The 24,063-nt window shown below is 37.2% G+C and overlaps 1 protein-coding gene and 1 long non-coding RNA gene across 17 annotated transcripts in view; one reads left to right on the top strand and one right to left on the bottom strand.

The window, feature by feature from the left end:
- Nucleotides 1–24,063, top strand: part of PDE4D (phosphodiesterase 4D) — a 1,533,637-nt gene that overhangs the window by 1,427,479 nt on the left and 82,095 nt on the right. The gene's annotated exons all lie outside the window — the stretch shown is intronic.
- LOC103880972 overlaps nt 17,680–24,063 on the bottom strand; it is a 28,800-nt gene continuing 22,416 nt past the window's right edge. For all 3 annotated transcript variants that reach the window (XR_004183957.1, XR_004183958.1, XR_004183956.1), the window contains 2 exons: nt 21,004–21,046; nt 17,680–18,102 (listed from right to left, as the gene is read on the bottom strand). This is a non-coding gene — a long non-coding RNA (uncharacterized LOC103880972). The remainder of the gene's footprint in view (nt 18,103–21,003; nt 21,047–24,063) is intronic.

Raw genomic sequence — 24,063 nt, 5'->3', positions numbered from 1 at the left:
GTCAGGATTGGTACAGATTCAAGCTTGTTTTTAATAAACTTCAAAGAAGATCAAAACTAGGGATCATCGGTTTCATGTCTTTGACATGATAGAAGTTTGGGGCCCCTGTTTTGCCCTGTAGCTTTTGCCTAAGGAGAAAGCCACCCTTTTCAGCTGATACTTGCTCCCACAGGTTTTTTACAAGTTTTGAGTAGTGAGTGACAAGAAGCAATATGACGATGTTGGTTGGTAGAGAGATACTTCTTCACCATCTGGTGAGCATTCTGGAGAATAGAGACAAGTTGCACACTGATAAAGGAGTGAAGTCATTTTGCAGCCAGTTTTAAGGATTGATTTAAGAACTCCCAGAGCAGGCCATTATGTGGTCATCCATTCAGCATGATTCTTTGTGGGACTATTTACACTAGAAGGAACAGTAGAGATCAATTTAGCGTTGAGGAAACTGAGGGCTACAGAGTGCCAGGGTCATGTTCATCTCACTTGTTTGTGTTTCAAAGCAAAATCTACACTCCAAAATGTGCAAGTACTATCTTACTATGGAATTTACACTGATACATTCTGAGGTCATGCAGGAAATAAACCAGAGTAAAGCATTAGCAATTAGGTCAGTAGCTTGAGACAATGCAGGCTCTGAGGCAATCTTCACTTTCACTGACCACAGACTGGGATTGATACAGCAACCCTTTTCTATGTACCATGTCTTCAGCTGAGTTTTAAGCTGTACTAGTGGAAGCCATAGCCTATGTTGGCTCATAGGTCCTAGTGCCCTTTCCCCTTCCCCTTCCCTTGCCTCTTCCTGTTCCCTTGCTTCTTCCCCTCCCCCTTCCCTTTCTCCTTCCCGTTCCCCTTCCTCCTCCCCTCTCCTCTCCCTTCCCTTCCCCTCCCCTTCCCTCTCATCTCCTCTCCTCTCCTTGACACCAGGTAGAGTGTAGTGCAATCATAGCTTACTGCAGCCTTGAACTTCCAGGGCTCAACCAATCCTCTTGCCTCAGCCTCTGGGTAGCAAGGACAACAGGCACACACCATTATGCCCAGCTTATTATTATTATTATTATCATTATTTAATTTATTTTGTAGAGATGGGTCCTGCTATGTTGCCCAGGCTGGTCTCAAACTCCTGGCCTCAAGCAATTCTCTGGCCTCAGTCATGCAAATTGTAGGGATTACAAGCATGAGCCATCGCTTCCAGCTCTAGTGCTATCTCTTTATAGGAATCAAAAAATTTTTTTGGCTATTTCAAATTTTTTAGAGTAAGAGGTCAACTAGAAAAGACTCAGTTATGTTTTCAAAAATATACTGTGTGCATATATATGTAGAAATGTATTAGAATGAAATAACAATTTTTTACAGTGGTTACCATTGGTTTGTGAAATTATACATGCTTTTTCTTAACTTTCTCTAATTTGTCTATATTTCCTAAGATTTCTACCATGAGATTTTTCTCTTAATGTCTAGTTTTATTACATAGGTAATAGATAAATATATTCATGTCATAAAATATTTTTAAAATTCAGGATATTAAGAAGTCCTTTTTCATGCTTCTTAATCTTGCTGTCTTTCTTGAAAGTATCCACTTAGTGAAGGATACAATTTGTTGTATATCTGCCTTAATCCATTTTGTGCTGCTCTAATAGAATACTTGAGACTAGGTAATTTATCATGAACTGAAATTTATTGGCTCACAGTTCTAGAGGCTGGGAAATCTAAAGTCAAGGTGCTGGCATGTGTCAAGGGTCCTTTTGTTGCATCACCACATGGCAGAAAGCAAAAGGGAGAGAGAGAGAGATTGGGAGAGAGAGAGGAAAGGGGACTGAACTTCTCACTCTTTTATAACAAACCTGCTACAGTGATAATAGGATTAACCCTTCCATCAGGGCAAAGCTCACATGACCGCTTAGAAGTCCCAACTCTTGTTTGATGTGGTGGCTCACACCTGTAATCTCAGCACTTTGGGAGGCCGAGGTGGGTGGATCACTTGAGCTAAGGAGTTCGAGACTAACCTGCCTGAGCAACATGAAGAAACCCTATCTATACAAAAAAATACAACAAAATAGCTGGGCGTGGTGGCATGTGCCTGTAGTTTCAGCTACTCTGGAAGCTGAGGTGGGAGGATCACCTGAGCTTGGGAAGCCGAGGGCCACAGTGAGCTATGATCATGCCACTGCTCTCTAACCTGGGTGTCGAAGTGAGACCCCGTCATCAAAAAAAAAAAAAAAAAAAAAAAAAAAAGAGTCCTACCTCTTAATACTGTTACCATGGCAATTAAACTTCAGCCTGAGTTTTGGATGGGACAAACATTCAAACCATAGCAATATCTTTTCAGAATTTTTAACTGAATATTTATATATATGAACATTTAGAATTAGGGGTAATTTTAAAAATCAAAAGTGATAGACTACAGATGTTATTCTATGATTGATCTTTGCACTTACTGTGTTTTGGAGATTATTTTATTTTAGTATGTATAAATCTATACCAATTTTCTTAAATTGTAGCACAGTATGTATGTCAAGTTTATCCTTTATTTTCTTACTGATGGACTTTTTAAATATTGCAAACAGTACTACACTAAACATTGTCGTGCATACTTGCTTGTGTATTACATTGGTTTTTAAATCAATGAACTAGTTGTATACATGGAGAGAAACAACAAGCAGAGAGATGGATATAAGAGAAGAAGAGATTAAAGGGGATGAAATCAGTTGTTTCTGGAGCACAGAATATTCACCAAATTTGACCAGATGTGCAGTTGCTCACTTAGGAAGGAGCAACTGCACTGGGGCGTACAGGTTTTTTAAGAAATCAGAAGTCTTCAGAGAAGTTTTGGTTAAAATCTGCAGTATACACTACCAAAATGGTTTTTGTCTTTGTTGTTCTTATGCAAGAAAGACCAGCTCCTTTTATCTATAGCTGGAAGGCTGCTGTCTTGGAGTCTGGGAAAAAGGAGACAAGTATCTGATGGGTGGGAATGGAAGGTGTGTATCCTTGCAGCAGACCTCCAGAGTAGCTGACTGACAGATAAGCATGGTAGTCCTAAGATGTGTTTGAGAAAAGAAAATATTAGGAGCTCTTGACAAATCTTGAAAATCAATACAAAAATTAGCCGGGTGTGGTGGCATGTGCCTGTAGTCCCAGCTACTCAGGGAACTGACGCAGAGAATCCCTTGAACCTGGGGGGCAGACGTTGCAGCGAGATCATGCCACTGCACTCCAGCCTGGGCAACAGTGTGAGACTCTGTCTCAAAAAAGAAAAAAAAGAGAAGAAAAAGAAAAAAAATCAGTTGCCCATCCTGCGGATATACAGTATAGTGTAACTGCTTCAGCCGCTTGCAAATCTCTTTTACAATTCAAAATGAATTATGAAGAAATAAGAATGAAATATTTTCCTAGAAAAATATTGTGAAAAATTGAAGTTTTAAGTATCGTAATTAAATTGAATGTACCTTAGGGGCAACTCCTTTATTTAAAACCCCAATTCTCCAATAACACACCTAATATTTGTTATTTTGTTGTTAAATATTTACTCTATGTTGACATTATGCTAAGAGTATAATGCCTTTTTACTATTCAGAAGAGCACTGTAAAAGCTATTACAGATAAGAAACCTGAGACCAGAGAGAGGTTAAGTAACTTGGCCAACTGTCATATAGCATGTAAGTGGCAGAGTTAGGATTTGAACCCAGGTTTTTAACTATTTAAAATTCTGGCTAACACTACACTGAAAATAAACTTCTTTAGTAGGTAACAAGTTATATCTATATAGATATCAATATATATGTTGTGGATTGGTAGCTTGGGGCACATTACTGCTTTGAATTGTGGTATCTTTTATAAGCTATTGAAATACTGGATTGTTGATAAGACCATGCAGCAGTGAGAAAAATAGTTTTGCTTTTATTTGTGTCAATCATACTATGTTGTTGGAGCTTTCGAAGTAGGGAGTGATCAGGTAGAGACAAGCAGAAGAGATTAGTTTGTATGTATTATCCTGAAATCTGAGTTATTTGACATTTTTAAGGCAGGGCATTGATTGAGTTTTATGAACATAAATTTGCAAAGAAAAGTAATCCCATCTGCTCAATAACAATTCTTTGCTCTTAGCCAAGAACATTGATTTCAACTTGAGAGTAATAATCATATTTATCACACTTGTTAATTGCATGAACCGTATATAGATTGTCAGGCTCATAAAGGTAGATATTTATGGTCACTGGGCGTTCCTCACATTCCACATTTTCATTGTTATGGCATTAACTATTATTTCTGTTTCTCTCTTTGTCACTGAAGACTTCACATAGTATAATAGCCAGTATTTTCTGTGATTATATAGCAATATTCGCAAACCAAATTGTTCGTACAAAGTACAAATCAGGGACTTTTTCTACTAGGTTTCTGAAGTACTTGTTCTCTAGATTTAAACTCCAGTGTTGTACTAATGGGAGTAAGTTTTTCTTTTATCTGCCAAGGAGCTCCTCTTACATCTAAAAACCTGTTCTTTTTCTTCTTTGTAGATATCATTGTAAAGTACACACTGTGTAAAATGTAAATTACTGATGTGAGAATGGCCATTTTAGTTCACATTGTTGATTGCCAAAGTGGGCCAAGGGATTCTGTCTGATTAACTTTAAGGAAACTATAGTATTCTTTTGTCTCTTTAGCCTGCCTTCTGGTTTATTCAAAGAATTCTCAGCAGGTTGATCAAGAGTTGCAAAGTAAAGCACTGTTCTTAAAAACTGCTCTCTAGAAAGATCTGCAGTGGTTTTGAGGACTGCCAAGCATCAGGAGTTCGAGAAATGGATAACTAAATAACCTCGTTTACAGAAAATATGTTAGGTTAAATTGCATAGGAAACGATAGAATGAGTCTTTTAAAAATACAGATATTTATAACAAAGGGTAAAATTAATAAGTAAGTTGTAAGGAATATTTAGAAAAATGAAAATAGTATTCTAAAAGACAATGCTTATATCTCTTTAATGTAAATCTTAGAAAATGGTGAGAATTTCTCGTATGCTCTATATTTATAAGAATAATAGATTTTGAAGTAATTCCATATTATAAGAAGTCGTTTCTTCATATGTACAAAATTCCAAATAAGTGGATGTTGGAAGAAAATCTGTAATTTTTTTTATTTAAAAGACATGCAGTATATTAATAAATACCTATTTTCTTGGATAATAAAATAAGCAACATTTTCCAGAATGTTTTTTTTTTTTTGCAACAAATGTGCATACCAGTGATTTGAAGTATTTAAAAGAAACTTCTACTTAAAAGGAACCAAGATGAGTAAGTAGTAATTTTGCAGAATCTCCAATTGGGAGGATATCTACTGTTCAAAAAAGCAATCTAAAACAGACAAGAAATTAAAATTGGCAAAAGAGAAGTTCCATATAATCTAATTCAAAATCAAATGAGTTTTTCAACAGAATAAATTTCATAATGTAATCTAAGTCAAAATGAGCTGAAAAATTACACACAATTTATTTTCTTTTTCTTTGTCTCTATTTCCCATTAGGTGATTTGCATCCATGGAAATTAGTTACATGCCATTCCTACCATCCCATGCCCACGGTAGACATAATTAAGAAATTTTGTGTGTGTGTGTGTGTTTTGTAAGCCTCCGACTCCTTCTCAACAAAGCACTTCAAGGAGCCATTAGTAAATTAGAATTGAAACTCCATTATGTCTCTCAGGTCTTCTGATCAGTTCTTATTATACTTACTCTTAGTAAAATAATCTCTATTAATAGTGAGAAGTAAGGAACTATGTGATATAATAAAAAGTGCTCTGAAAGAAGTCAGAACATTGTGTGTAAGTCCTGGTTCCACCATTAATAGTAAACTCTTTGAGGACTTCCAATTTCTCCAGGACTGGTTTTCAATCTGTATAATTAAGGGGTTTAGGCTATACTCTCTTTTTATTTTTTGAGACAGTGTCTCACTCTGTCACCCAGGCTGGAATACAGTGGTATGATCTTGGCTCACTACAACCTCTGCCTCCCTGGGTTGAAGCGATCCTCCCACCTCAGCTTCCCAAGTAGCTGGGATTACAGGCATGCACTACCACACCTGGCTATGTTTTTGTATTTTAGTAGAGACGAAGTTTCGCCATGTTGGCCAGACTGGTCCCCTGGCCTCAAGCAATCCGCCCACCTCGGCCTCCCAAAGTGCTAGGATTACAGGCGTGAGCCACCATGCCTAGCCTAGACTTTGTAAAGTTCTTTTCAGTTTCAACCTTCTATGACTTTTGAGTTCTTTTATTTTTTTATACTTTCATATTACTGAATCTCATAACTCACTTTTTCCTCCATTTCATGTTTTCAACCTTTCTATTCTAGGGCTCTGCACAAGTTACTGCCCTTTTGTTACTACTCCAAGGTAATTCATGTTATATGTAGATGTATATTAGCCATGATAATAAATCTACGTACTGTATTATCATCATCTTTCCAGAATTTTTCAAAACAGAAAGTCTTTCTTGACTAATCATTTATTCCTCATATAATAGTATGAAGTTATTAACGAACATTCCTTGAATTATGTGTGAGAGAATTTGCTGGGAGCTTGATTCAGTACATTTGTTTAGGCTGCATATATCAGAAGGCTTCATTTAAAATGGCTTAACTAATAAGAGATTTATTGAATTATATAATAGGAAGATAGTGATAGAATGATTCTAGTAATTCAAACATGCGTCAAGAATCCAGATTCTTTCCTTCTTTCTAGTCACCCATCCTCAGCACTGTAGTTTTTGATCTCAGTTTTATCCTCTTATGATCTCAAGATGACTACAGCAGCTCTATGGGTATTTATACATCTTCCTTTTCTTTTGTTACTTTTTAAGAAAGATAAAAACTTTTGCAGAAGTTCCTTAACACATTTCTTTCTCAGACCTGTATTATAAACAAATTCATCATATGCTTATATCTAAGCCATTCATTGGCAAGAGAAATGCTATGAAATTGACTGGGAAGTAATCATGGTTCATCCTGGTACTGGGAGGGACCTGATCTCCCTTGAAGCACCAACCACCTGACACCAGAACAAAATCTAGTGGCTGCTGGGTAGGTAACAACAGCGTCTTCAAAACTTGGTGCATTATAAACACATTTCCATAATTTGAATCAAGCCTACCATCTCCTCCTCATCTCCAACCACCTGCCTGTTGCTTTATTTTCTATGTCTTCAGAAGCTTCCAGAAACTTCTCATTCTTCCTTAAATACACATTTTTTATACCTGCCATATTTTGCACATCCTCTTTTATCAGCCTGGGATGCACTTTGTCACCTTCGCAGTCTGGTAAAACCATCATCGTGCTCATATTTCAAGACCTACCTCAAATGTCAGCTCTTTAGATCTGAACCCTTCCTGAATTCCCTGACTTAGCAGGTCAGGTGAGTTGTTCTCAGCTTTGTGCTTCTGCTATAGATCAGTCCTCATAATTTTATAAGTATGTATTGACCTATTTACTCCTGAGAATCCTGTAAGGAAGGGACTCAGTCCCTTGGTATTTGTGTTCTCAGAGATATGATGCTTCGTACATATCAACTGTTCAATAAAGTTTGTTGAATTAGTATAGTTAAAAGCCAATATCTTTCTGTTACAAGTTCAAAGCCTAGTGATTGAAGATTTTTCTTTACATTATTTAAATATACATATTTTGGTGAAATATTTAGAGCAAGTTTCATTACATCTGTTCCATCTAAGCAATTCATGACCCATGTACATTCTAAATGACAGGAACCACAGGTGACTCAGTCAGCAGGCTTCAGAATCAGTAATCCTAAAAGATATTGCAAGTCAATGGCTAATACACTAACAAAGAAAGAGCTTATGCAAATAAGTAAGGAAAATACTGTTTCAATGTTAAATCATTAAAGACAAATTCAGACTACTCACAAGGAAGATCTATAAATGCCAAGTTAGAATAGTAAAACAGAAAACCAAAAAACAACATTAAGACCTCTGATTACATCTACAGTAATTAACACATTCATTTAACTCCTCTGCCTTCAGAAAACCATCAGTGGACATTTATAGGCATAAATGACAAGGACAAAGAAAGTGGGAAAGGAGATAACAGCAACAAAATTTTTGGAAGCTGAAAAACAAGTATGCAAGGGGTAACTGCTGTAGTAGATAGTTACAGCAGAATCCTGTGCTAGCATTAGGGAAAGTCAAAGAGTAATCCCATGAATAGTGAAGAACAACCAAAAGACTCAGAAAGCAGCCATATCCAGCACCTGAGAAAAATGGGGTAAAGACTAACACTATTTAAGAAACAGTTAGACCTGCAGGTCTCATCTTAAGCTCTGTGGAGCTATGTGGCTTTCCCTTCTATATCCCAGCAAAATACTGGACATTCATTCTCTGATGAATGTAAAACAGTCCCTAGACAAGGGGAACCTAGGTAGGTTGAAGATTGAGTGCCATTCTGAAAACAGAGGGATTAAATAAACACTTATATGTTTGGGTTCATGATAACACAAGACTTTTTAAATTCTGTTTACCACTATGTCTTCAGTGGCTAGAATAGAGGCTGCCAAATATAGATGCTTAAATATTTGGTGAATGAATTCTGAAGGTTGAAAGTCCCAACCATCTTCTCCCAGTCAGCCTCCAACTATGCTTAAGCCTTCTGGACAAGAGATTGACATAGCCTCTGGAATTCACCAACCCAAGAGAAAAGACCCAAAGATAATGATGCAAGGCATTTCTGAATGAAACTGTTCAGTTGGATCATCAAAAAGTGGATGTAGATGACAAATCTTACCCATGCAAACAGAGCTTCAAGTCTGATTTTTAGTACTCTAGCCTTAAATATGAGTAGACAGATAAGATTTATCAAATACTTAGAAAAAGCAAACGAAGGATAGAAACCAAAACAAATGGAAAAAGACCAACTTTAAAGAAGTACAGATGTTGGCCGACTGCAGTGGCTTTTGCCTGTAATCCCAGCACTTTGGGAGGCCAAGGCGAGTAGATCACTTGAGGTCAGGAGTTCAAGACCAGCTTGGCCAACATGGTGAAACCCCATCTCTGCTAAAAATGTAAAAAAAATTAGCCAGGCATGGTAGTGGGCACCTGTAATCCCAGCTACTCAGGAGGCTGAAGCAGGAGAATTGCTTGAACCCAAGAGATGGAGGTTGCAGTGAGCCAACATGGTCCCACTGCACTCCAGCCTGGGTGACAGAGTGAGACTCTATCTCAAAAAGAAAAAAAAAAAAAGTACAGATTTGCAGGAAGAAGATAACTTATAAAGTATCATCAGAGAGAGAACAGATACACTTGATACTGTATTCAAAAATATTGTTAACATTGCTTCCATGAAACAAAAGCAGATGCTATGAAAAAAAAAAAAACACTCAGAGAATAGGAAACGAGCTCTTGGAAAGTAAAAATATGATAGAATAAGTTAAAAACTCAATAGAAGGGTTGAAAGGTAAATTGAGGACATCTCTATGGAAGTAGAGCAAAAATACAAAAAGGTAGAAAATACAGAAGAAAAAGTGGGAAATCAGAGGACCAGTTCAGGAAATCTAACATCTAAAATCAGAAATTCTAGGAAAAAAACAGAAAACTGCAGGAGGACAAAATTGAAGAAAAATTTCCAGAACTCATTAATTGGAGCATTTACCATAATATAAAGTATTTAAAAAGAGACTTGTGACTTGTTCTAAGGATGATTATCATATCATATAGAAGGATCAAAAATCAAAAGGGCATCAGACTTCTTAAGATTCATTTTGAAACCTAGAAAAGAATGAAGTGGTACCTTTTAAATTCTGAAGGAAAATGATTCTCAATCAAGAATTCTATAGTCAGCCAAACAATTGATCAAGAGGGAGCATGGAATAAAGATTATTTCAGAGGTGCGAGCCTTTAAAAAGTGTATCTCTGATGCCTACTGACTCAGGAAGCTACTGGAAAACATGCTCACAAAAACAAGGGAATAAACTCTAAAAGCATTACCCTTGGGATAGTAATGAAAGAACATCCCAAAGTGACAGCTGAGCAAGAGACATAGAGAACAACCAATCCAGATCAAAGAGGCCTCTGGGTGAGATTCCTTCAAGAAGATGAATTTAATAAAATTCTTGATGTGTTTGAGCCATACTTAGATTTTTGCAATATGGGGAAAGTCTGGATTGAATTAGCGATAAATATATGTGGACACCTAAGGGAACAAAGAAACTAACAAAAGACAAGGATTTTCAACAAGGAAAAAAAAAGTAATCAGAGTATGTTACATAGTTTAGCTGCTTATAGTTTTTCTTTGGTTCTGCTCATGGAAACACAATGACTATCAATCTAAGTAAAATTATAATATATTAGAAGGATGGGGGATGAGAAGTGTGAAGTGTTGCAAAGGTAAATCCTTATCTTCCACTATGAAGTATCAATAAGCAACGCCCAAAAAATGAACTATTAAGAAGTAACCATAGGCCAAGCGTGGTGGCTCACGTCTGTAATCCTAGCACTTTGGGAGGCTGAGACAAGCGGATCATGAGGTCAGGAGTTTGAGACTAGCCTGGTCAATATGGTAAAACCTGGTCTCTACTAAAAAAAATACAAAAAAAAAAAAAATTAGCTGGGCATGGTGGCACACACCTGTAGTCCCAGCTACTTAGGAGGCTGAGGGAGGAGAATCACTTGAAGCCAGGAGGCAGAGGTTGCAGTGAGCCAAGTTCGTGCCACCGCACTCCAGCCTGGGCGACAGAATGAGACTCCATCTCAAAAACAAAAAGAAGTAACCATGAAGTTATATCATTTAGAGATAGAATGGAGTATAGCAAATGAATCAGCTGAAATATTTGAAAATGGGTACCCACTGGGGAGTGGAAGATATATGTATGTATTGTGGGTGGGCGATGCAGTGCAGGAGATTTATTTTTTTAATCCTTGTGGTACTACTCAGTTCTCTAAACTATTTGCATCTGTAACTTTGCTAAAAATAACATTTAAATTTAAAAATTGATCACTCTTGTAATAAGTTCAAATTGAAACAAGGAGATAGCATAGTTGCAAAGTTTTAATTTTTGACGTATTTATAACATTGTATACATGTTAGTGAGAATACCATGTAACATCACTCTCAAGCAGTACTTCTAAAAGTAGAAATTGCTGTAATATTTCTTAAAAGCTATCTGGCAATACACATTAAGAGACATAAAAATGTTTATCCTTCTGACTTGGTAATTCTGCTTCAGAAATCGCTTATAGTGATCTACTTTCTAAAAATACTCGAAATAAATACATCAAAATGTTCACGGTAGTTACCTCTGAGTGGTAGAATTATGGGGGGGAAAAGATGGCTTGTTTCCATTTTTCTTTTGCACCCCTCTGTATTTTTTCCAAATAATCTATAATGAAGACAGGCTCCTTTTATATTTGGAAATAATTTCCAAATATAAACATTTTAATTTTATAACATTTTTAATTTTTCAAAACACTGGTCCTCATAACAAGGAAAGTTATTTTTTTGCAACCACATTAGACCAGGTTAATGGTGCCAAGAGTGGAATGTGGATGAAGGCTGACAAGGCCATCTGGAACTGTGAGTCATTTGGAGCATCATAGAAGAGAGGTTTCCTGCAAGTACTAACTGGGTTGACTGTGACTGCTGTTTTCCTGGTTACTCAGGAATCACCCAGGGAAGAAGAGGGCTTCCCCACTGGATGAGAGAAAAAAAAAAAAAAAAAAAAAAAAAAAAGCTTCTTGTTCCATAAAAGAGTCTACAGATAGGGTGAGTAATAAGGGATAGATTTTACTAAGGTAGAACATAATATTAGGATGCTGGTACGAGCACCACTGAAATATCCCTATATCAAGTTTTAGTCTCTTCATTGCATCTTCTGAACCTGCTGGAGATGCTTTCACATGGAACATATTTGCTGTAAAGTTTTTTTTCTCTTTTGTTCAGTGCTGCGAAGTTTGCTAATCTTGATGAACCAAGTCTCTTAACACTGAAAACTCATTGTAAAAGAGGTAGAACTGTGTTTCCATGGTATGGGGAATGGAGAGGTGTAAGGAGGAAGATGGATTTAAATTGATTTTTGGAATGCTTGCTTTATTTTATCAGTTAAAGAAAAGGTCTAACGGATTATTTAGATAACATTATGCTCCAACTGCACTGATCTATTTGCCATTCCTTTTAAGAAACCGTTTTGATTCTGACTACTTGAATTTGCACATTTTGTTCCTTCTCTCTGGAATACCCTAACAAATTCTTTCTTCCTGATAAACTACTTACTCTTCCAGGTCAAGTTGAAATGTTCCATTCAGTGTGAAAACTTTCATGACTCAAGAAAATAACAATTATAATAATTACAGTTTGATAAGCTACCTGGCTGTTTACCTAATTCTCACACCATTAGATGAGCGAGGTAGTTTTAGGCTAACTTTAAAGAAGAGGAAACTGAGACTTAGAAGACTTGGGTATGTGGCCCAAGAGTACATAGCTAGATTTGAAACCCAAATCCAAACCCAGGACTTCCTGCCTAAAGCCCCTTCTTTTTCAAAAACTGCATTACCTATTGATTATTTTGCTTTACATTTGCTTACATGTTTATCTTCCTCAGTGGGCTGTCTTCATTCCTTAGTGGGAAATAAATTGTCTTTTTTGGAGGGGTTACATTTTTGCGTATAACTTAATAAGATTAAAATTTCATTTGTTGTTGACATTCTTTGTTTGACTCTACACTCCACAGGATAGGATCCTTGGGCATAGAAACCACGAATGCTTTGCACATCACTGAATCCAGCATCTGTCAGTGTCTGCCATATAGAAATTGCTCAATATACATTTTTGAGTAAATAACTGAACTAACAAATGAGTGAACAAAAGAACAAATGAATGAAAAAATTCAGATCTAGCCCCTAACAAAACAATACTTTACTTTAAAAAAGTTTCAGTATCTAAATTGTCTGTGTAGACATTGATTTCATAAGTTCACGTGAAATACACTACCAATATCAACAATCATGTTAAATGAAATCTGTATCCTCCGGGAATGCTTATGGTATGTCTTAGGGGCAAGCTTTACTTATGAACAATGATACTGAGACTTCACAATAGTCAGCTGTACAGATGTCAGACTTTGCATTTTACACATGCTTTTTAACCTAGAGTTCAAATAGGCAGTTTTAAGCCCTGGACCTCAAGTCAATGTGGTTCATGTTTTGTCAATTCAAGGTCTACAGTTGAACTTCATTTTGATAGTCTTAGATGGTTTTCATAAATTTTGAGTCATGAAAAACTGACAACATAAGAGTCTCTAAGTATCTTTTAATATATGCAATATTTTACCTACTAAATTAACACGTGTTTATTTAATAACTAAAAAGTTTATGAAGTCTAGAAATAAAGAAAAATCCATGTCCTTTTGTTTTGTTTTGTTTTGTTTATAAATGAAAACTCATGAGAAATAAGAGGGCAGAATGCATTAAATTATTTCTTCTGTAACAGCACAATTCTGTATCAGATTTTAAATACAAAAGAACATGCAAAGGGATAACAGCACTGACTTCAGTTCTGATACAAATAAGGCAGGAAGTTGAGTGAAATCAGTTTTTCCTGTAATCTTACGTGGAAAAAAATTTGTCATTTGGCAAACCCATATGAATCCAATCTGTTTGGTTTATTCATCCATGCAGTGACATTCAGACTCCAAAAATTGTATCAGAAACCTAGTCAATATTTAAATGCCATCATATAGATTAGAAATGGAATAAGGTATACGATAACTTACTGCATTTCAAAACAAGTACTAATTGAAACATACTGTCAAACATGTATCTTTTTCTCTCTTTAGAAACCTACAGCTATTTTCTTTCAGCCCACTCTCCAGAAAGACCTATTTTTTTCTTCTGTCTTAGTCCATTCAAACTGCTGTAACAAAATATCATAGTTAGGCACAGTGGCTCATGCCTGTAATGCCAGCACTTTGGGAGGCTGAGGTGGGCAGATCACTTGAGGTCAGGAGTTTCAGACGAGCCTGGGCAACATGATGAAACCCAATCTCTACTAAAAATACAAAAATCAGCCAGGTGTGGTCACAAGCACCTGTAATCCCAGCAACTCAGGAGGCTGAGGCACTAAAATCACTTGCACCTGGGAAGGAGAGGTTGCAGTGATCTGAGATCATGCCACTGAAATCCAGCCTGAGTGACAGAGCAAACCTCTGTCTCAAAAAGAATGAATGAATGAATGAATGAATGAATAAATAAATAAATAAATAAATAAAATGAAAAATCATGAGCTGGGCGGCCGATAAACAACAGAAATTTATTTCTCACAGTTCTGGAGACTAGAATGTCCAAAGTCAAGGCACTGGTAGACTCGGTATCTGGTGAGGGCTCATTTCCTGGGTCATAGTGCCTCTGGCTTTGTCCTCACATGGTAGAAGGGGCAAGGCAGCTCTCTTGGGCCTCCTTTATAAGCCACTAATCCCCTTATGAGGGCTGTGCCCTCATGACCTAATTATCTCCCAAAGGCCCCACCTCCTAATACCATCACGTTGGTGATGAGGTTTCACCTCATATGAATGTGGGGAGGGACACAAACATTCAGACCATAGTATCTGCTATTTGCCATAGAATGAAGAAGAAACCATGTCTTACAAATAAAAATCTTTCCATGGTCCCCCACCACATAAGGACATGACCAACCTCCTTTGCTAGTCATTCATCTCTCATAATCCTCTCTAGCCCATCTCTGCAGCCTCATCTCCACCCACACATGCACTCTCTGCTGTAACAAATGGTGGACAGGCTTCCAAATGTACTGTGTTCCCATGATGTTGCACCTTTGCCTATGTCATTCTCTTTGCCTGGGTCCCCTCCCCATCTATTCACTCCTTTCCGCACTTCACTCTTGCTCTTCTCTGTGCCCTAATAGCTCCTCCTTTTGTGACACATCAAAAATCGCCCACTCTGGGAAGCCCCTCCAAGACCAAGGGTGCCTCTCTCTGCATTCCTGCATGTGCTGTCAGAGCCCTTATCACACAGTTGCTCTAGAATTGTTTGTTAGCTTGACCAGACTGTGAGTTTTCTTAAGGGCAGGGGCTTACTTATTCCTCTTTGCATATCTATCTGGAATCTTACCCAGTGTTTAGTACATACTATATGTTCAATAAGTATTTGTTCAATGAATCAATGAATTGATAGGTTTTCTTTTAGTAGAAGGAATAAGGTACATTTTTTTAGAACAGCATCTGAAAAACAAGCATGAAAAATTGGGACATCTTTGCTTAAGGTAAAGATGCTTTAATGGGGACTACCTTTGAACTCCATCTACTTGGATCCTTTTGGTCTTCTTTATGAGATAAGAATATTAATTCTTAGATCCAATTTAAAAAGGTCTAGTTACCAAGGAACAAAACAAATTGGTATAAAATGGACTTTCTTATAAGAGAGTCCCAAATCATAGATCATAAGGACAATCTTATGTTGAAATGTCTCAATAACTTCCAAATGCTGACTTGAATGATATGATCAAACAGTGTGAGTCAAAGGAAGAAACGGGATTCCTAAGTTTTCACTGTAGTCCTTGACTATTTTATTGGTGTACAGTCTCTTGACAATTATTTTCTCATCTTCTTTCCCAAGGAAGCTTTAGATTTAAGATGTTTATTCTGCAAGATGTTTGGAGATAGGTATACACCCTAAAACCACCATTACAATCAATGTCATAAACTTATTTATTGCCTCCAAAAGTTTCCTCCCACTTTTTTGGTTTTGTTTTGTTTTGTTTTGTTTTCCTTTCATGGTAAGAACAGTTAATATAACATCCACCCTTTTACCAAATGTCTAAGTATACAATATAGTATTGTTGATTGTATACTTATGTTATATAGCAGCTCTCCAGAACTTATTTTGCAAGACTAAAACTTTGTAACCCTTGACCACATCTACCAATTTCCATCTTCCCCCAGCTCCTGGCAACCACCATTCTACTTTATACTTTCATCAGTTTGACTATTTTGGATTATACATGTAAGTGAGACATGCAGTATTTGTCTTTCTGTGTCTGGTTTATTCCACTTAGCATGATGTCCTCCAGTTCCATCCAACTTGTTGTAAATGATAGGATTTCCTTCATTTTTTAGGGCTGAATAATATTTCATTGTATGTATATACCACATTTCCTTTGTCCATTCATCTGTTGATGGACATTTAGGTTGCTTCTGTATCTTAGCTATTACGAATATGCTGCAGTGAAAATATCTCTTCAAGATCCAAATTTCAGTTCTTATGGCTATATACCAAGAAGTGGGACTGCTGGATCAATTTGCTTCCTGTTTTGAAAGTAGGGCACCCTCTGGACATTTCTACAACTGAAGTGATTCTTACTTTTGGAAGTCAGGCTATTTGTTGGAATGGTAGAAAAAAAGCTAGAGCTTAAAAATAAATCTAAAGTTGGAGAGGGGATTATTACTTATGGATGCATTAATTCAAGGGTTACTGATACTCTAAATACATTTTTTAAAGTGGTTTGATTAACAAGTCAAAACAGATGGTTTAATGACATTTTAGAGAGGATTAATAGAGATCCAACTGAATTAACAAATCAGCATGGTGTGCAGAATACTGAAAATTCACCACTAGTAGATTTATGGCATATTTCTGGTTATTTCATTCCCATTTGGTTTATTATGATAAATCACTGGGAAACGGGTAGCCTATAGGACATGACAGCAAACCACACTTTGGCAGGACCAGCATCAGGGCTGTGTGGTTTATTTTAGGAGACTATGCAGTCTACTGAGCACAAAGTGGCCCAGTGAGAGCTTGGTTGGCTAGGACTTTCTGATGGGAGCCCACAGAGCTCACCTGAAAGAGTACCAAGGATGAGAATGTCATCTTGGCTAATTGGCCTGCTAGTTGATTTAAAAACTAAACAATAAAAAAAATTCCAGTGTATTTTAGCAAAGTTTAATATTTTGAAGGGGGCAGAAATGTAGCATATTTTGGGATCTTAAATCTGAATTTGTATCTTTTTCCAGACTTTGTCAGTGTCTTTGTCTCTCTCTCTCTCCCTCCGCCCCCTCCATGTCACCCTCCTTCTCTCTTTCCTTTCCTGGTAAGTGCAATAGAAAAACCTATGTTTTTTTCTCATTTTTTAAAACTTAATAACAACAGCAACAATGACAACAGTCAAACTCTTGAATTTTGGCACGATCCAGATCAATAAATCTTTTCCTTGTAGTTACCTTGGAATTAGGTTCTTGGCCCCTCACTGCTCTTTGTATATTTCTGTACAATATTCATCAGTTTAAATAAGTACTTCAATTTCATACCAAAGTGCCAAGACTATCCTATTTTCACTCATCTTTAACTTTCTTCTTTTTCATTTCCCACACCCCCGCCATTGCCAAACAAAACTGATTATCTCTGTTTTTATCTTTTCTTTTAGACTTTTTAAGGCAATAAAAAATTGGCTTGCTCAGAAGGCTGATACACTGAGTGTTAGAATAACCCAAAGGATAGAATGCTTTGAGTCAATTTTTGGGTATTTTTGATCACATATATTCATTTTTAAACCTGCCATTCATGATGGATCACTGACTCTGGCCCTGGCCCTGACCCATCTCAAAAAGTTACTAACATGATTACTGATTAACACTTAGACTGTTGGCTTGAAGTTTAGTAGCCTGAAGGAAAATTTCCAGAGGCATTATACTATGGAAATTTAATTAAGAGTTAATGTTGACTCAGGAATATTATGTACAGCATTGATCCACAGTGTTGCTAATGAATTCATTATGCTGCAAATGCAAGTGATTTGTTAGTACATTGGCCAATAAAAGTGAAAGCTGTCTCAACAAGAATGTTGAAAGAAAGAAGGCAGTGAAACTTTCATCTCCACTGGGAGTGAACTAACTTGCCAAATCTGGGTCATCAATCATAGTAAAATGTTCAAAACAAATCATGCATCTTTCACGGTTCACTGTATTCATCAGCACTTTTGAAGTCACCAGTCTAGAGTAGTCGCCTTTGGCCAAGTTTTCAGTAGCCTGTGGTTTAGGCAATAAGCCTCAACTGTCTTTCTCAAGGATATGTTCTCAGGTGGTTGTACTCCATGGGCCATTTTCAATCAAATCTGAAAGGACAAAAGGGCAGTTCTGTTTATAAGAAATGACATCATATTATAACCTCAAAATTGTTGTCTTAAGTCAAATCATTATCTAAAAGATCTCTTAGAATTACTTAGATCTTGAATGCAGAAGGCTGAATTTCCCACTCACATACTTCGCCAACACTCATTACATAGGCAAAAAAGTACAGTAAGTGTCACTTATGTGAGTCTATGTATGTATGTAGTGTTATAGGGGGTGGGGGTGGCAGGAAAGACAGCTCAAATATGAAATAATTGAATTATTCATTGCCGCTGTTGTGATTGCCTTTTAAAAAAAGTTTTATTTGGAAGTTATTTCAGACACACTGGAAAGCTTCATGGATAGTGCAAAAAAAACCCACATGCATTCACTCATTGTAAACATTCCACCTCATTTGCAGTATCACTCCATGTGCACATACACACACATACACATACACACACATACACATACACACACATTGGTTTTTTTTTTTTCTCTGAACCACCTGAGAGAAAACTGCACACATCACGGCCCTCCATCCCTAAACTCCTCGATGTAGTCCTCCCAAGAACAAGGACACTTTTCTGTATAACTATAGTCTCAAACATCTGATTGCCTTTGAATTTTATAGCATGACTTATTTATACCTTTTTACTTCGAGTTCTAACTCAGATACTGAGCTATAGAAGAACAGGTCAACTATTAGTTGAGGGATAGCTCAGATGTCTGAGGGAAAAAAGTCACATCACTAATATTTTGAATTTTCCAAATATAGACAATATGCCAATGTATAAGAGATAACTAAATACTGGTTTTAGAGAAAGTAGAGGAGTTAATATAAATAGAGATTCCCCTTAAGTAATAGATCTTATATGTTTGGTTATGTGTCTTATCCATGCTATTATAACTAGCTAGCATTCATTAGGACAGTCAGAGAATCTTGTCTTTCTGTGTTTTTATACTGTTTTTCTTCTTGTGATCAGCAAATTCCAGGTTTTGAAAGATTGAAGTAGTTCCTACTTAGATAATGCCATTGCCTTGCTCCTTAACAGTAAGCCGTGGAGAAGTAGAGTGGACACTGGTGATGCTGCCTTTAGTCCTGGAGGGAGTGTCAACCAGTGAGTAATCATTCTGACCCTGCAACACAACCATCCCTTCACTGAAATAGGTAGTGGTAGGTATCTACTCAATATGGTACTTATAGCCATTTTATACTTGCTATCTTAAAAAAAAAATGCAGGCTTTCACTGCTGTGAACAGATAATTGATATTTATGTTTCATAATCTGTGCAGATAGCTAACACATTTCTGAAAGTTGCAGTATTTTTTCCCAAAAGGAGTTGAGTTTGGGCATGCCTATCCCTGTCTACCCAAGTATATTTAACAGTATTTCTATGCATCGGGGAATCCGAGTGAGGATGACAATGTGTCAGGGATTAGAATGGACAGGAAGAATCTCTGTAAGAGGGTGTGTGATGCTGGAGCAATTTATGAAAAGTGGGTTCCCTGGTAACTGTGGTGGATGTTATACAGATAGTCCTGCAAAGACATCCACAAGGCTGACTCATTGACAATGTACACATAGAAGTGGGCCTGAAGTGTGTGCAAATAACAAGTTTACTACTGCAGGCAAACTCTTCATTTATTCATTTGACAGATTTATATTGAGGGGCACTGTTCTAGGAGCTGGGGATTTGGTAATAAATAAGAAAGCCATGGTCTGTAACATCATAGAGCTTACACATAAACTGTTTTGCTTTAAAATATTGTACATTCAGAGGTGTTTGTGCTCCGACCATGTGACTGCAGTATGTCATTTGATAAACCTTTCAGGCATGTCTTGGATCCACCCGAACTTAGCTTTAAAGCTATTAGATAGACAGGAGGAGAGAACATTGACTTTAGATGACAAATCATGGAAATAAATAATTATGAAAAGGCCCTCCAGTTTTTAATGACTTTACAAGAATAGTGTTTTTGTGAAACTATTGAATAAGAAGAAATATATGAACATTCGTAACATTCAACTGTCTAAATGATAGAAACACCAATAAATATATGAACATCCTTATCATTCAAGTGTCTAATGAGTGAGGGAGAGTGCCTGCGGGAAGGAGAGCCTCTCACCAATGGAAACAGTGTTATTCTTCATGGTAGGGAGACCATTTTTTGGTTCATCACAGTGGCTTCCAGGCTGGAATGATTTCCAAGTAGGGCAGGGAAAACAAATATCTGAAGCCTCAGGGAAACTCCAGGGTGATTCTTGTAGTTTTGTTTGGCACGTTTTCTAAAAAGCGTTGTCAGATAGTTTTGGAGCAAGCGGTTTAGCCATCTACTACCACACAATATATTCAAATCAGAGTAAACTGGAAGAAAGTCATCCAGCATCCAAATCTCAGCCTGGTCTATGTGAACATACTACTTCTTAAGACTAAGCTATAGGGGTACTGTGCTTATTACCTCGGTGTGGAATAATCTGTACACCAGCACTCCATGACATGCAATTTACCTATATGACTAACCTGCACATGTACTTCTGAATCCAAAATTTAAAAATTTTTAATAGATATATTAGATTTGAGATGTTTATTGAACATCAAAGCAAAAATGGTGAATGAACAGATATATGACACAAAAAAAGACTACGGTATAGTCCTATATCATGAGTGAATATGAATTTTTTGTTATTGTTTGCACTAGTTGGGATTTTATTCAGCAGTAAATAGAGAGATTTAAAATAGAAGTGGCTTCAGCAAGATAGATATTTCTCTTTCATGTAAAATCTGAAAGTAGGCAGTCCAAAGTTAAGATGGCAACTCTATCCAGTACAGTTTTCAAGGACACATGCTCTTTCCATGTTATTGCACTGTGAGGTGTGGCCTCTGTTGCTAAATTCAACCCACCGTCCAATATGGCTGCTCCAACTCCAGTCATCAACTTCACATTCTAGCCAGTAGGAAGGAGAAAACAATAAATACAGGCAGATAAAAAGATAGCTGACAAATGTCTTTTAAGTTTCTAGCACATCTACATAACATCTACATAACACTTCTACTACCAAGTCATACACCAAAACTTAGTTATATGGCAACACCTGGCAACCAAGGAGGCTGTGAATTTTCTCTACTTTGGGCAGTCACATGTTTACATGAAAATTGGTATTTGAAAACAATGGATGAAGAAAAGCATCAATATTAGGGGACAGTTAGCAATCTCGGCCACAGTGTTGCCTATTAATAATGATGCATTTTAAATATTTAATATCAGTCTGCAACACTATTTGCAATATAATATATAGTATAATCTTTTACCATATGAACTTAGTAGCTACAGTGTTCAGGAAAGTTGTGTTATTTATTTATTTATTTCTGAGACATAGTTTCTCTCTGTTGCCCAGGCTAGAGTGCAGTGGCGCGATCTCAGCTCACTACAAGCTCCGCCTCCCATGTTCATGCTATTCTCCTGCCACAGCCTCCGGAGTAGCTGGGACTACAGGTGCCCGCCACCACGCCCTGCTAATTTTTTGTATTTTTAGTAGAGACAGGGTTTCACCGTGTTAGTCAGGATGGTCTCGATCTCCTGACCTCGCGATCCACCCGCCTCAGCCTCCCAAAGTGCTGGGATTACAGGCGTGAGCCACCGCACCCGGCAAAGTTGTGTTATTTTGTGCTACAATATTTTACCTGCACTAGGTAAGGGCCTAAAGATAAAATGTGCTAGGCTAATTAATTTTAATGGCATATAGCAATAGATTTCCAGCCTCAAAGCTTGCATCTCCACCTGCAATTTGGGAAAGGAAAAACTGATAGCACAAAATAAGTAGTGGGAGTCCTGAAAACTGTCTGATGCTCTTCATGTTCTTACCAACTCATATCCTCATCTAAATTTGAATCACGGTACATTCTGACCTTGTCGTAGAGAGAGTCCTAAAGTCTCATGAGAGAATTACTGTGCTTGTTCTAACAAGACTGTGTTCCAGCAGGCATGCCAAAATTTGATAGCTACAAATAGGGAGATTTGAAAGGAGAGAGGCGGGGGAGGTAATTTCTTTTAACTCAACTGCATCTGGTGGATTAAGGTAGACAATATTACCATTTTGCTGACAGGAGGCAGACATGGCACTAAAGAGGGAGAATGAGCAACCACAGAGCTGATTTAATTTCCAGTGGGGTTTATGGAAGCGCCAAAACATGATGTAGCCAAATGTTCCTAAAAGTATGAAGTAATTTAATTTGTTCCATCATTACAAGAAATTAAAGCCAAGCACAATTACATCCCAGTAGTAAAAGGAACCTGCTGAATTGCCATTGTTATTGACTGAATGAAGCGAGATTTCTGATTACCTTGTCCAGCACATTTTAATTTCTGTCTGTCCATTTATTCCAAATCGCATTACAGGGCCTTAACTGATCTTGACAAAATAAGCTACATTATTAAGGTGCAGTTAAACCTGAGAAGCTTTAATTACTAGATTAGAGTTTTCAAATGGGCATGTCTTCTAGATTTCAGTATATTTAGGGACGCAGTTATTAGAGATTCTTTTTTTCTTATGTGCAAAAGAGACCCAAGTTTAAAGGGAAGACTTAAACTTACTGAAGTGATTTTTTTTTGTCTTCTACCAAGAGTCTCTCTGTAGACAGCTGTCTGTTCTTTTGGGAGTGGGCTCACACTTCCTGAATGCTGTGATTGAGAGAGCTGCCTCCATAGAGGAAAGCCCCCAGTAGAGGGTAGTACTCAGATTTCCAAGGGGAGGGGAGTTGGGCAACTAAATGATGTACAGTGAACCCTCTCATAAGTAGGGTGTCTAGATGATTTAGCATTCAAACCAGAACACTTTTTAGAATGAAGGGCAATGCTATTCATAATTACACTGGAATAACAGACATAGACCTGGGAAGTTCCAGGCCAATTAGGATGTATGGACTCTGTACCTATAAGGAAGACAAGGCAATAGATATATCAACAAATAAATGTAATAGTCATCATAGGCATCCGGAGAATGAAAGACTCTATAGGACACTGGGAGTGGGTGGGTATGGAGAACAGAGTCACTCTCTTAGGCATTTCTCTCCCCTGGCACAAAAGTTACACTAAACATGTAACATCTCAGAGCATGAAGTTTGTAGCTTCCTGGACCATATTCGTATTCCTCTAACAGTCCAGTTATTGATTCTCAGATGCGTTAGAAACTTTGGAAATATTATAGAATAGAAGCCTTAACGGGAAATGTTTCATGCCTTTTCAGTTCAATTCAACAAACATTTACTGGATACCAGCCAGTGTTTAGCACCAAAGATCAAAAAAATGAATTCAATATGGTCCCAGCCCCAGAGAAATTCAGTCTAGTAATAAACACATAATTGTGATAGACTGTTTAGTGATTTAATGACTTAAAGAGTTAACTTCTGATTTGGTTCTCATGCATCAAACGTAATATTTGCCAGTCTCTATCTCTACAAGGAACCCTGGATTTTTCCCAGTCCGCTGCTAATGCTAGATAATATGGCAAAATACACAGGCTGATCAGGCTGTTTTAGAGACTCTTTTAAGCCAGAGGTCTTTCGTTTTCCAGACTGCTAATTTATTTTTTTTTCCACCCGGGAAGCCCTTCCTACCATCTGAGCTATTCTGACCAAATCAGCAAAGACCATCTACAGAGATTTAGGATGTCTGGGATAAAAAGGTTTGCTTGTTTACTTAGATAAATAATTTGAGAATGCTTTCCAGGATCACTGTTCCTAACCACATTGATAAATGCTTAGAAGACTATCTCAGTTACCCAGTGTTGGATAACAGACTGTTGGAGAAGAGTGAAGCTTCAATGTGAGCTGGGAAAGATCCCAAAAATCCTAACATGCTCTAGGTGCCTGCATATAAAATTCATCATCATAGTGACTTTGGGACCACTTGCTATTTTTCAGGCACGCTTTACATACATAGTCCTATTTAAATAATTTTCAAAA

The sequence above is a fragment of the Papio anubis genome, chromosome 5 (genome assembly GCF_008728515.1).
Source record: "Papio anubis isolate 15944 chromosome 5, Panubis1.0, whole genome shotgun sequence".
NCBI classification, from domain to species: Eukaryota; Metazoa; Chordata; class Mammalia; order Primates; family Cercopithecidae; genus Papio; species Papio anubis.
Note: the sequence above shows the minus strand (reverse complement) of the source record. Positions and strands in the feature narration are given on the sequence as shown.